The sequence below is a fragment of the Rana temporaria genome, chromosome 10 (genome assembly GCF_905171775.1).
Source record: "Rana temporaria chromosome 10, aRanTem1.1, whole genome shotgun sequence".
NCBI classification, from domain to species: Eukaryota; Metazoa; Chordata; class Amphibia; order Anura; family Ranidae; genus Rana; species Rana temporaria.
This window is the reverse complement of record NC_053498.1, coordinates 30,361,371-30,376,313: the sequence shown is the minus strand read 5'-3', so window position 1 is coordinate 30,376,313 and position 14,943 is coordinate 30,361,371. Positions and strand designations below refer to the sequence as shown.

Sequence of the window (14,943 nt, the reverse complement as noted above, 5' to 3'; positions counted from 1 at the left end):
GGGGGGGGTGTCCCTGAATGGCAGTTTGGAAATGTGGTCACCCTATATGATGGCAGCTGGTCCGCAAGTGGTTAAGATAATAAACTTTCTGCCTTTAGAACCAATTTAATTGAACAAGATGAAATTAGACGCTGATTGGTTTCTATTTGCACTTTCCAGTTTTAGTAAATCAACCCCCTTTGTCTTCAATGTGTATACTGCACCAGCAGCCTCATATATAGGCACCAATTTAATTCCCCCTCTGAAACAGTAAAAAGTCAATGACTCTAACCCTTTTATAGACAGACCTATTAATCCCACCACTGCTTATGTATTGCTAGAGATGTGTAGAACAGTTGCAGCCTTGTAAAAAGTATTATAGCCAGATTCAGAGAGGTTTACACCGGCGTATCAGTAGATACGCCGTCGTAACTCTGAATCTGCACCGTCGTATCTTTAAGTGTATTCTCAAATTGAGATACACTTAAATCTAGCTAAGATACGACTGCGGGCACCGTTGTATCTTAGCTGTCTATTTAGGCCAGCCGCTAGAGGCGTGTACGCTGATTTACGCCTAGAATGCGTAAATCAGCGAGATACGCCTATTCACGAACGTACGCTTGCCCGTCACAGTAAAGATACGCCGTTTACGTAAGGCGTTTTCAGGCGTAAAGTTAGTCCAACAAAAAGCTGGCCCAGCCAATGTAAAGTATGGACGTCGGTCCCGCGTCAAATTTTTAAATTTTTATGTTGTTTGCGTAAGCCGTCCGTGAATGGGGCTGGGCGTAATTTACGTTCACGTCTAAACCAATGAGTCTTTGCGGCGTAATTTGGAGCATGCGCACTGGGATACGTCCACAGACGGCGCATGCGCCGTTCGATAAAAACCTAATTTACGTAGGGTCATGCTTTATTTACCTAAAACACGCCCACCTCTTCACAATTTGAATTAGGCGCGCTTACGCCGGCACATTTACGCTATGCCGCCGTAACTTAGGACGCAAGTGCTTTGTTAATACAGTACTTGCCTCTCTAACTTACGGCGGCGTAGCGTATATGAGATACGCTACGCCTGCCTAACGTTAGGCGCATCTTTTTGAATCCAGCTATTAGTGTTAGTTCCAACATAGAGCCAAAACAGCACAGCTTCTTATGCCTGCTGAAGAACAGAAGAAGAGGAGGAGGAGAAGAAGGGAGTGAAGGTATATGCAGCTTTAACAGAAATAAAAGAAAAGCGATTCACAACAAAAAGTGCACTACTCTAAATAATCAGAAAGAAACAATAACCATTATTGTATCAATCAATTATGCAATAATTAATAATAACTATAATTGTCTATCCTCTACTTAAACTTATGATATATGTATAACTAACTATTGCATCTGTATTAAAATGTATGAGTCCCGTGCTTGCTAATGTATACAAGACCAAAGTGTGCCCTAGGCCTAAGGCTAAAAGTTTGTTAATAAGACAGACACATTTGAGTCAAACAGTTATGCATAATAAACAATGCTCTAACAGAGAATGAGCTAGATTCAGCATTCTTTTACGTCGGCGTATCTATAGATACGCCACGTAAGTAGAAAGATGCGCCGTCGTATCTATGCGTGCCATTATGGTAGCTAGATACGCCTGAATTCTAGCTTCCTCCGACCGACGTAAGTGTTAGTATGCCATCGTATCTAGGATGCATATTTACGCTGGCCGCTAGGGGCGCTTTCGTAGATTTACGCGTATAATATGTTAATGACCTAGATAAGCCGATTCACGAACGTACTTGCGCCCGCTACGCCGTTTACATAAGGTTTACGTCCGGCGTAACGTTACCCCTGCTATGAGGCGCAGCCAATGTTAATGTATGGACGTCGGAACAGCCGTCGAATTTTCCGTCGTTAACGTAAGTGGTACGTGAATGGGGCTGTGCGTAGGTTACGTTCACGTCGAAAGCATTGAGCCGACGTATCTTAGGGAGTATATGCGACGTGACTCTGAGCATGCGCGGATCGTTGGTGAAAAAATTTACATGGGGTCACGGCTACTTTGAATACAACACGCCCCACTACCTTCCACATTTGAATTAGGCGGGCTTACGCCTGCCTATTTACCCTACGCCGGCGCAACGTTCGGCGCCAGATCTTTGTGAATAATGGTCTGGGCGCCCTATTTTACGTCGGCGTCGCGCATATGAAATGTGCTACGTTGGCCAAACTATACGCTGAGCTACGTGTATATAGCTCAATATCTATTGCATAATAAACAATGCTCTAACAGAAAATATCTATGGCCTAACACAAAACTGGCAAATAAGATATTAAGCATACTCAACAGCTGCTATCCTCCTTGGCTGAGCTCATGATGTGGAAAGAGAGAGACCTCGGCCTTGACCACATGGCTAGGCCCAAACTACAAGCTGAAGGCCTTTCCCAGGTCTTCACTCAACCTTGCATGGATGATAAAAGAGAGACCTCTGTGTTGCAACCAAAAACTTTTTACAACAACTCACTCATTCAAAACTCCCTCCCATTTGCCTTTGGACAAATCACTATTCGTAGGGCAGCCCCCTTCTCCAGCTGGCTTGTAGAGTATTGTCTTACATATCTGAGCCAGGCCCCCCTGCTGTGCAGACTTTGCCTGAGGATAAAATCCTCTGTGCCTTTAAAGAAACCATGGGATCAAGTGTCATTTCGTTGTAAAACCAGATCTGTGAAACTTCCTGGCCCATACTATTTGATTTTTCTCCAACATATGCCTGCCGCTTTGCGTCTGAAGGGCGCATATCACCCTTCTTCAGACATGGCTCCCATTGAACAGTCCATATGGTCTTAACGCCCAACATGTGAACCATCTTTTAACTTTTATTAACCACTTCAGTACCAGGCACTTATACACCTTCCTGCCCAGACCAATTTTCAGCTTTCAGCGCTATTGCACTTTCAGTGACAATTGCGCGGTCATGCTACACTGTACCCAAACAACATTTTTATAATGTTGTTCCCACAAATAGAGCTTTCTTTTAGTGGTATTTGATCACCTCTGGGATTTTTATTTTCTGCAAAAAAAGTTTTTTGTTTCAGTTACAAAACTTTGTAAATAAGTATGTTTTCTCCTTCACGGATGGGCACTGTTGGGCTGCCCTGATAAGGCGGCACCCATGAGGTGGCACCAATGAGGGCACTGATGGGCACTAATATGCGGCACTGATAGGTGGCACTGATATGCAGCTTGAATGGACACTGATAGGTGGCACGGATGGGCACAGATAGGGGGCATGGATGGACGCGGGTAGGCAGCGTGGATAGACGCACGGATAGGCACTGATAGGCGACATGGATGGTCACCGATAGGCAGCATGGGTGGGCACTGATAGGTGGCATGGATGGGCACTGATAGGTGGCACAGATGGGCAAGGATGGTCATTGATAGGTGGCACTGATGTAGTGTAACGTATTGTACTGATGGATGCCAATCAGTGCCAAACAATGCCTGCCAATCAGTGATGCCCATTGTGGGCACTGATTGGCATCCCTGGTGGTCTAGGGTGGCATCCCTGGTGGTGGGCATCCCTGTTGGTCTGATGGCATCCCTGGTGGTCCAGTGTGGGCATCCTCGGGGGGCTGCACTGAAAATGGATCAGCACAAACCCCCCCTGTCAGAGGAGCAGCCGATCTGCTCCTCTACTCGCGTCAGACAGACGCAAGTGAGGAAAAGCTGATCACTGGCTCCGTAGTTTACACCGTGATTGGACACAGCTGATCACGTGGTAAAGAGTCTCGGTCAGAGACTCTTTACCTAGATCGGTGTTGCGGGGTGTCAGACTGACACCCCGCAACGATTGCCGCGATGGGCGCCAGCTTGGAGGCGCGCAGCAGCTCAATATCCTGAAGACGTCATAGTACCCCTTCAAGAAGAGTGGGCAAAATCGGACTTTGAGGCTCGTGGAAGTATAAAAAATATATATTTTATTACATAAATTTACAAAATGTACACTAACAATGGTATAATGGAATGCAACTGATAACAATCACAATACAACCATTCAGAACAAGAGAATAGTGAAAGAATCCTATTGAAGTCGCCTACGCGTTTCACCGTGGGGCTTCTTCAGGACGAAATGAACAGGATTATTGCTACTATGTAGCCATGATTTTCACAATCTGATACACAACGGTGGATATAATCATCCAGGAAGATTCCAATGATAGATGAAATATATACCGATGGTAGTAGATATTTTTTGTACTATGTTTAGAGATCGATGATCGCAGGTCCAGGCCAAATATGTCAGTAATGACATGAGCAAATACACATAACAATCCCCAGGCAAAAGAAGACGTGTCGGGGATAAAGATGCAGGTAACCGAATCCCTTAAAAATCCACTAGGGGACCTAAAGCTGGGGCAAAAGACAGCTCACAGAGGCAAACATAAGGCCATCCATCAATAAAGGAACAGCATCTCCCATATAACAGAGATCGTCTTGCAAACACCTTGTGTGCATGTAGCGTCCGTGTATGCCCCAGGGTCACAGCCTGTGCTGAGTACTCCCTGCAATATGGATTAAAATCATTGAGAAAAATAGCATGGGTTTCACCGCCCCCCTCCCCCAGGTCATTACCAGACCCTTTGGCTCTATATACTTAGAACAGCAGTATACAGGCGGTGCAAAACAAGACAGGGACTGTAGGTTTGTTGTTAAGTAGAATCTGTTTGTAATTGTGAACTGGTACTTTTTTAAAGTGTAGCTCCAGCCATAAAATCTATTTTAAGCTATTCTGAAAACATAGAGAAGGGTTATCACCCCTGTAACATTTGTTTTGCTGTCTGTGTGCATCTGTTCAGAAGATTGCAATTCATTTTCTGTCCCAATGACAAATGATTTTTTGAAAATGTGGGTTTTTTACCGTAACAAGGATTGGTGATAAAGCATCAGTGGACAGGAGACAATTCTTACAGAAGAGAATTTCCCTTCCTAGGGGTAGATTTCCTCTCACTTCCTGTTGTCTCCCTCCGTTTGCAAGTAGGAGTCGTTTGTAAGTTGAATGTTTGAAAGTAGGGGCCTGCCGTATATACTCTGCATAAATTTGGGCCCTAGGTGTTGGTGTTGCCACAACACTGTAAGCCCTCAGTTAGTTTTGGTGGGCGGCGAGCGCTGGAACGCCCTGCTGTGTGAACTATTATATCAAGAACTCTAATTACATGCCATTGTTGAACAGTGGTAGAAAAAATTGGTCTTTGGTGCTGGTGCCACAACATTGTAAGTCCTCACAGTTACTCTTGGTGGGCACAGGAATGGGCCCTGCTGTGAAATATTAGATCGAGAATTGTAATTACATGCCCCTGTTGAACAGGGGCAGAAAAATTGGGCCTTTTGGTGGTGGTGGTGCCACAACACTGTAACCCCTCACACATACCCTAGTTAGAGCGCAGGAATGAGCCCGCTGCAAAGTATTGCATCAAAAATTGTAATTGCACGCAGAAACGGGCAGAAAAATTGGGCCTTAGCCACTGGTGGCGGTGCCCAGAACCAAAAATGTTCTTACAAGCAATCAGCATGATCATTGAGGAGGAAAAGGATAGTCACTCAGCATCAGCATAGGCAGTCTTGAAGGGATCTGACATTTCAAAAAAAATTATTCAGTTACATCAGCATCAGGTGCTTGGTAGCTGGTGGTGATCCAAGCCTGATTCATTTTTATAAAGGTCAGTCGATCGACCGAGTCGGTGGAGAGGCGTACCCTGTGATCGGTTACAAAGCCTCCAGCAGCACTAAATGTGCGTTCTGAAAGAACGTTGGATGCAGGACAAGCCAGTAGCTCAATTATGTACTGTGCAAGCTCTGGCCAGTGATCCATCCTCAAGACCCAGTAAGCCAGAGGATTTTCGGTGGGAAAGGTGTCCAAGTCTGATCTTGCCCCTAGGTATTCCCGCACCATGTAAAACAGACGCTGGCGATGGTTGCTGGAACCGGTCATACCTTGGGGCTGCCGACTAAAAAATTGTCTGAACGCATCGGTTAGACGGTCACCTTCTCCACCGCTCCTTCTGTGACTGACCGAAGCCTCAGCAACACGTTGTCCAGGATTTTGTAACCTCCCAGTCTCTGGGGACGCGTTGCACAGACCTTTCTGCAAGGCCTCCCGAAGATGTTTCATCTTCTTCTCCCTCTGCGCCGGCACTATAAGGCCCGCAACCTTATTCTTGTATTGTGGATCAAGGAGAGTTGCCAGCCAGTAATGATCCCTCTCCTTGATAGCACGAATACGAGGATCCTTCCGCAGGCTTTGCAGGATCAGGGAGGCCATACAACGTAGGTTTGCTAAAGGTATTCGGTGCAGAGTCCTCTGGGTCACCGAGGATGACATGATCCACAGCCACCTCGTCCCAGCCACGTACAAGTCCATGGGTTTCTTGGGACTGTAATTGATTCCTTGAAGACGGCTGCTGATGCAGAGTGCTAGGCTCCACCTCCATGCTGACACAATCCTCCTCCTCGTCCTCTTCCTGTGTAATAGGCGGGCAAGCAGAAACACTGTCTGGATAAAGGGGTTTTGAGAAGTAAGGAAGTCCTCTTCCTCCCTCTATTCTGCCTCAAGGGCCCTGTCCATTATTCCACGCAGTGTGTGCTCCAACATGTGAATAAGCGGGACAATCTCACTGATGCATGCACTGTCACTGCTCACCATCCTCGTGGCTTCCTCAAATGGTGACAGGATAGTGCATGTATCCCTGATCATGGCCCACTGGCGTGGGGAAAAAAAACAAGCTCCCCTGACCCAGTTCTGCTGCAATATTGGCACAGATACTCATTGATTGCCCTCTGCTGCGTGTGCAGCTGCTGCAGCATGTCCAACGTAGAGTTCAACCTGGTGGGCATGTCACAGATTAGGCGGTTCTTGGGCAGGTTGTATTCCCTTTGGAGGTCTGCCAGCCGAGCACTGGCATTATATGACCTTCGGAAATGCACACAGACTTTCCTGACATCCTGTAAGCCCGGGTACCTGCCCAAGAACCGCTGCACCAGCAAGTTAAGAACATGAGCAAAACAGGGCACATGGGTCAGTTGTCCCTGTCGCAGGGCGGAGAGGAGGTTGGTGCCATTGTCGCAAACCACCATTCCTGGCTTAAGCTGGCGTGGCGTCAACCACCTCAGAGCCTGCCCCTGCAAAGCTGACAGAACCTCTGCCCCAGTGTGGCTCCTGTCCCCCAAGCACACTAGCTCAAGCACCGCATGGCATCTCATTGCCTGCGTACCCCCTTTAACGCCTACGGAGCACCGCTGGTTCCGAGGACACATCAGCACAGCAAGAGGCCACAGAGGAAGAAGAAGAGGAGGGGGTGGAGGAGAGAGGTGTGTCACAACCAGTAGTAGCATTTTGGAGGCGTGGCGGCGGAACAACCTCCAACACTACTGTACCTTGTCCTGCGTCCTTCCCAGCTGCCAGCAGAGTCACCCAATGCGCCGTGAAAGATAGGTAACGTCCCTGTCCATGCCTGCTGGACCATGAGTCAGCGGTAATATGCACCTTACCACTGACCCCCCTGTCCAGCGAGGCATGGACATTGCCTTCCACATGCCGGTAGAGAGCCAGAAATGCCTCCTGTGAGAAAAAGTGGCATTTGGGAACTTGCCACTGAGGTACCGCACATTCCACAAACTCACGGAAGGGGGCAGAATCTACCACCTGAAAAGGCAGCATTTGAAGTGCTAGCAATTTAGCTAAGCTAGCATTCAACCGCTGGGCATGTGGATGGCTGGGAGAGAACTTCTTTTGGCGCTGCATCAGCTGGGGCAGGGAAATTTTCCTGGTACAATCTGCCATCGGTGTACCGATAGTAGATTGCCCGCATGTACTAGGCTGTGACACACCTAATTCTACACCTTCAGTCCTATCAGTGCAGGCTTCAGAGAGGACTGAGGGTATAGTGGGGTTGGGGATCCCAGCTGATGAGGGGCAAGGGGAGGCTAGCTTTGTTCTTTGATGTGGGTCTTTGAGGTACACTTGCCAACGAACTGCATGGCAGGTCGACCTATGTCTGGTCAAGCATGTGGTGCCCAAGCGGGTGATGTTTTGGCCACGCGAGATACGCTTGAGACATTTGTTGCAAATAGCAGCGGTGCGATCTGATGCACTTGTCTCAAAAAAGGCTCACACCAAAGAACTTTTGGAATAACGCTGAGACACAGCAGCGCCCTGCACATGCGTAGCTCTGCATTGTGATGTAGTCGGTGTGCTGCCCTTAAGCTGGCCCCTGGAGGGCATCCTGCCTCGTTGGCGATGTGCCTCCTCCTCTCTCCTATCAGGCACCCACGTAGAGTCAGTGACCTCATCATTCCCTCCCTCCTCATCACTGTAGAAAACCTGGCAGTATGCTGCAGCTGGGGGAACATGACTGCCAGATTGCTGTCCTTCTTGGGCACCCCCTCTCTCTGGGCTCACGTTACTGTCTTCCTCTAGCTGTGTACCATCATCGGAGCCTTCAAAACGCTGCGCATCCTCATGCAGCATGTACCCAACACTGTGGTCAAACAGTTCGGGGGACTCTTCAGGAGGACATGGTGGGGCTAGGGAAGGAGTGACTGATGCCATTGAGCAGAGGGAAGAGGACGCCTTGGCAGCTGCTTTGCCAGACAAAGTACCCTGAGCCCGGGTGAGAGAGAATGAGGAGGATGAGGACGGCTTCGTCATCCACTCTACCAAGTGTTCGGCATGTTGCGGCCCAACGCGGCCAGCTGCCGAAAAAAAGGACAAGCGTGTCCCACGGCCACGTGCTGATGATGCACCGTGTCCACGACCAGCACTGTTGCCTCTAGACGCAGAGCCTGCTTGGCCTCTTTTATCGGCTCGTGTCTCTCTGCCTCTCCTTGTTGTCCTTCCAGACATACTAATGGCCTGCAGAGGACAAAGGCAGTACACACACCACATAGCTTTAGGTGCACACTGCAGAGGACACAGGCAGTACACACTACGTAGCTTTAGGTGCAATCTGCAGAGGACACGGGCAGTACACACCAAGTAGCTTTAGGTGCAAACTGCAGAGGACAAAGGCAGTACACACACCACGTAGCTTTAGGTGCACACTGCAGAGGACACAGGCAGTACTCACTACGTAGCATTAGGTGCAATCTGCAGAGGACACAGGCAGTACACACCATGTAGCTTTAGGTGCAAACTGCAGAGGACACGGGCAGTACACGCCAAGTAGCTTTAGGTGCAAACTGCAGAGGACAAAGGCAGTACACACATCATGTAGCTTTAGGTGCACACTGCAGAGGACACAGGCAGTACACACTACGTAGCTTTAGGTGCAAACTGCAGAGGACAAAGGCAGTACACACACCACGTAGCTTTAGGTGCACACTGCAGAGGACACAGGCAGTACACACTACGTAGCTTTAGGTGCAAACTGCAGAGGACACATGCAGTACACACCAAGTAGCTTTAGGTGCAAACTGTAGAGGACATAAGCAGTACACACCATGTATCTTTAGGTGCAAACTGCAGAGGACAAAGGCAGTACACACTACGTAGCTTTAGGTGCAATCTGCAGAGGACACAGGCAGTAAACACCAAGTAGCTTTAGGTGCAAACTGCAGAGAACAAAGGCAGTACACACACCACGTAGCTTTAGGTGCACACTGCAGAGGACACAGGCAGTACACACCAAGTAGCTTTAGGTGCAAACTGCAGAGGACATGGGCAGTACACACCACGTAGCTTTAGGTGCAAACTGTAGAGGTCACTACAGTTCAATGGTATTCCAGACACCAGCAGCACTCATGGAGCCCCACATAAGGACACTGCCACCACCATGTTTCACTGTAGGCACCATCCATTTTTCTTTATACTCCTCACCTTTGCGATGCATACAGTTTTGAAGCCATTTTTTCCAAAAACATTTATCTTGGTCTCATCAATGCAGAGTACAGAATCCCAGCAGCCGTCTTCTTTTTCAGCATGGGCCCTGGCAAATTCTAAGCAGGCTTTTTTGTGCATGGACTTTAAGAAAAGTTTCCTTGGACGACAATCATGCATGCCATTTTGCTGCAGGGTACGCCATATTGTGTCAGAGGAAACACTCACCATAGTTTTGTTTTCTACTTTAGCTAACTGCAGTGAACTTGCCTGGTGATTTTCTTCAACCCTTCTCATCAGAAGACGCTGCTGTGGAGGTGTTAACTTCCGTGGATGGCCTGGATGTCTCTGTGAGATGGTTGCAGTTCCATCTTTGTTAAAATGTTTTATTTATTTTGCTACACAGTATCTTGACTAAGTAAAGCTTTATTGATCTTCTCGTAGCCTTCACCTTTCTTGTGTAAAGAATAATTTTCTTTCTCAGGCCTTGTGACATTTCTCTTCCATGTGGCGCCATTGCCGACAGCATGAAATGGAACAGGGTTTTCTTTAAGACACCTAGACACCTGTATTATGAATAATTGCCTGTAGTTGAATTCTTGTTAAATAGGATTTTGTTGTCTAAAATGTAGCTTTGCTCCTAAGGTTCCTTTCACACAGGTTTTTTCGATCAGGTCAACCTGTCAGTTTTTCAGGCGGACTTGATAGGACGCCCTATTCACTCCTATGGGGCAGCAGATTTCAGTGTTTAATGTCTGCTGACACCCGCTGCTATCCGGTCCGATCCTGTCCGTAAAATCCAGAAGGATGGTGACCCTATTTTCCATACGTCTGGCGGATTGGACGGGATCGGACGTGTAGCACTACCCCCGAAAGAGCAGCTGGTTAGATTGGGATGGCATAATTATGTTACCTCTGTGATGTGTCTAGGGGTAATGATGATGATGAGAGCAATGACGGAATGTCCAGACAGTCAGTTGACATTTTCTGTGCCTTTTATTTTGGGTCCAACATGACCAACAGTCAACGTGAGGTAGATAGAGAAAGGTTGGTGAAAAGGAGAAACTTTGCAGATTCAGGCTATGGATAAAAGAAGCAGTCCTGCCTCCAATGATTATTCTTTCTTCGTCGCCACTCCAGCTGGGACTACAGGGAGTTTCCCGGTGGGCCGATGGCTCAGTGGCCCGGCTTCAGTGACAGCGGCCTGGGAGTTTCTCACTTCTGCCTAATCTTGTCCCATAAGGGGACCAAACTGATTCTTTGCCCCGGGTGAAATAATGTCTAGCTTTCCCACTGGTACTGCCTATAAGAGTACCAATACCAGCCGTTCTACTCTAATAAAGTAGAACGGCTAGTGAAGGGGGAGAGGGGGCTTGGGTGGCTGGGGGGGTGCGGGAGTTGTCCGGCCACCATGGGAGAGACCTATCAAAGTGGGCCAGTCTGGATGAAGTCTGGGGCCAAATTTTTGTCCCAATCCAGCCCTGCCCACAAAATGGCGTCCGCCCCAGAAATACCCTCCCCCAGCATGCCCCGCGAGGGAAACACTCCTCTGATTGGCTGCTGAAGAAAGGGCGCCTCCGTCTGGACCCCTCTGGCGCCACCTGCCATCCAGAGATGGAACTACATCTCTGGAGCACAGAATGACCCACAGGACAGTTCAGGGCTGGCAACAGCCAAATTTAAACAAATCAACATGGATGAGAGCAAATAACTCTCTCATCCCACTAAATTTGACATAGCACCTGTACCTAAAAGTACACAGGCGCTACAGATGAAAACAGACAGGTGGTCCATTTTCATCTGATCTCCCTATAGAGGAGAGCTGGACTCCGATAGGTCTGAGTATGCTATGCAGACTAGCTCATTATGCCTTGTGTCTTGCAGGTGTTATTTTTTTTACAACCACTTTAAGCCTAATACACACAATGGCCCGGATTCAGAAACAAGTTACGACAGCGTATCTCCGGATACGAATCAGTTACGCATAGATTTCCCTAAGATCCGACCGGCGTAAGTGTCTTACACCGTCGTATCCTAGGCTGCATATTTACTCTGGCCGCTAGGTGGCGCTACCGTATATTTACGCGAGGAATATGCAAATGATGTAGATACGCCGATTCACAAACGTACGTCCGCCCGGCGCATTTTTTTACATCGCTTACGTTAGGCTTTTTCCGGCGTAAAGTTACCCCTGCTATATGAGGGGTATCCTATGTTAAGTATGGACGTCGTTCCCGCGCCGAATTTTGAAAATTTTACGTCGTTTGCGTAAGTCGTTCGCGAATAGGGCTGTACGTAAGTTACGTTCACGTTTAAAGCATTGACGATTTGCGGCGGAATTTCAAGCATGTGCACTGGGATTCTTTCACGAACGGTGCATGCGCCGTTCGTAAAATACGTCAAATACGTGGGGTCACAGTGAATTTAGATAAAACACGCCCTCATCATCCACATTTGAATTAGGCGGGCTTACGCCGGACCACATACGCTACGCCGCCGTAACTTAGGGCGCAAGTTCTTTCTGAATACGGAACTTGTGCCCTAATTTACGGCGGCGTAACGTATGTGAGATACGTTACGCCCCGCCGATAGATACTCCAATGTATCTGAATCCGGGCCAATAAGATTATCAGACAAATGATCGTCTTTTTTTTTTTTTTTTGCATGCTAGTCTTCCATATCGAAAATTAATGGGGTACGAAAATTCTCGCACGCCAAAATAAAAATTCGGAAGGGATGTATTTTTATTGTATTTTCGGACAAAAACTGTACTGATATTAAATAAAAACTAGGGTTGTCCCGATACCGATACTAGTATCGGTATCGGGACCGATTCCGAGTATTTGCGGGAGTACTCGTACTCCCGCAAATACCCCCGATACCGAAATAGAATACTCCCCCCCCCCCCGCTGTCGCCACCGCATCCCGCATCCCCGATTGGTTAATACGGGCGGGGAACATTACAGCTTTCATTTGAATAGCTGTAGTGTTTCCCGCCGCGCCGCGTATAGACACTCCCCCTTGCTCGGGTGAACTGTCCAATCCCGAGCAAGGGGGAGTGTCTATACGCAGCGCTGCGCGAAAGACTACAGCTATTAAAATGAAAGCTGTAATGTTCCTTGCCCGTATTAACCAAGCGGCGGCACGGCGCGGCAGCATGTACGGTAAGGGGGACATGGCTGCTTATATGGGGGGGACATGGCTGGATATGGGGGGGGACATGGCTGGATATGGGGGGGGACATGGCTGGATATGGGGGGGGACATGGCTGGATATGGGGGGGGACATGGCTGCATATGGGGGGGACATGGCTGCATATGGGGGGGGACATGGCTGCATATGGGGGGGGGGACATGGCTGGATATGGGGGGGACATGGCTGGATATGGGGGGGACATGGCTGGATATGGGGGGGACATGGCTGGATATGGGGGGGGACATGGCTGCATATATGGGGGGACATGGCTGCATATATGGGGGGGACATGGCTGCATTTGTGGGGGGACATGGCTGCATTTGGGGACACATTTAAAAAAAAGTATCGGTATTCGGTATCGGCGAGTACTTGAAAATAAGGATCGGTACTTGTACTCAGTCCTAAAAAAGTGGTATCGGGACAACCCTAATAAAAACCGTATGATCTGATTTCGTACAAGGAAAATGTTTGTGTTGGTGTTTTTGGAGAATTTTGTACTGTGTGCTAACGATCAGATTATCGTAAGATCGCTTTGAAAGCGATATTCTGATAGTGTGCAGGGGCCTTATCCTTTGCACACCCCATACTGTACATGTCACATTCTTTGCAGACCCCCAATGCTAACACTGAGGATTTTCTCATGGCTATTGAAGAGATCAGCTGAGCAGGTGCTGCTGCTGCCTCCTGGGTTATGTCTGAGTATTTGCTTGCAGAGTCGGAAGGATCCTGGCTGCCACCTATCTGCAGCACAGCACAGAGAAAGGAAAGTGAATTCCAGGACAGCCAGCTTGTCTGTTTCTCAGCATGCAGTAGTAATGAGAGGCAGGAAAGCGAGAAGAGCCAGAGACACACACAGAGGAGAAAAAAGGAGGAGGGGGGAGAATCACAAAGAGAGGAGCAGATCTGCACAGGATCTTCTAAGCCAAGCCTAGGAAGGAGCAAACCCATCTATCCTGGACCTGGATCTCAGGGCTGGTGACCCAGAAACTCACACTGGATCTGCAACTATGACAAGGAGGGAGGGACACTGATATGGAAGGGCTGTGACTAGGCGAATTGTAACAGGAAGGGGAATGCTTTTTTTTTCTTCCTCCAGATCTGCTCGAGTCCAGCCTGCCTCGTTGAAAGAATGGAAGCACTGGCAGGTAAGGGGCTTACTGCAAGCAACCGATGGGATGTGTTATGCTTGACCATGTCTATGTGGGATAGGGGGATTCAGTTCTATGCAGGGGTGGGGCAGATATCTTACCCCCCTCCCTCCTTTTCTATCAGATGCTTGCTGTAGGGGGTTTAACAAGGAGGCATAGGCTGTAATTAGAGAGAATGGCATAGTCTTGTGCCCAACAATCCTAATAGATGGAGCAAGAAGTAAGATTTTTTTTTTTGTTTGTTTTTTTAATCAATGGTTTTTGTAGATTAGCAATTATATGTTGTGCCAACACTGGTCTAATTTAATTAGGATTTGCTAAAATAAAGCAGCAACCCATAGACAGTAACCGATGTGTACAAGGAGCTGGCATCCCAGCTGCAGAGGCAGCTACACAATTGTCGGGTCGCTTGGTAGGTTCCTTAATCCAGGCTGCCTTCAGGTGCAGGAGCTGGTTAGGGGGTCCCCTCTCTCCTCCTGGGGGTCTCAGGCTTACAGGGTACCATCCATCTGTACAGCAGGAGCTGCCATCCCAGCTGCAAAGGCAGCTACACAATTGTCGGGTCTCTCTGTACAGAAGGAGCTGGTTAGGGTGCCCCCCTCTCCCTTCCTCTAGTGTATGGGGGTCTCAGGCTTACAGGGTACCATCTATCTGTACAGCAGGAGCTGCCATCCCAGCTGCAAAGGCAGCTACCCAATTGTCGGGTCTCTGTACAGTGCAGGAGCTGGTTAGGGTGTCCCCCTCTCTTCTCCTGGGGGTCTCAGGTT

The 14,943-nt window shown here is 48.4% G+C and overlaps 1 protein-coding gene across 4 annotated transcripts in view; it reads left to right on the top strand.

The window, feature by feature from the left end:
* The first annotated feature begins 13,793 nt into the window (after window positions 1–13,793).
* Window positions 13,794–14,943, top strand: part of SYT3 (synaptotagmin 3) — a 344,959-nt gene continuing 343,809 nt past the window's right edge. For 3 of the 4 annotated variants that reach the window (XM_040327478.1, XM_040327474.1, XM_040327477.1), the window contains exon 1: window positions 13,794–14,173. The gene's annotated coding sequence lies outside the window, so the exon portion shown is untranslated. Of the gene's footprint in view, window positions 14,174–14,345; window positions 14,397–14,943 lie in introns of those variants that run through there. The other variant, XM_040327476.1, reaches the window with a different exon arrangement.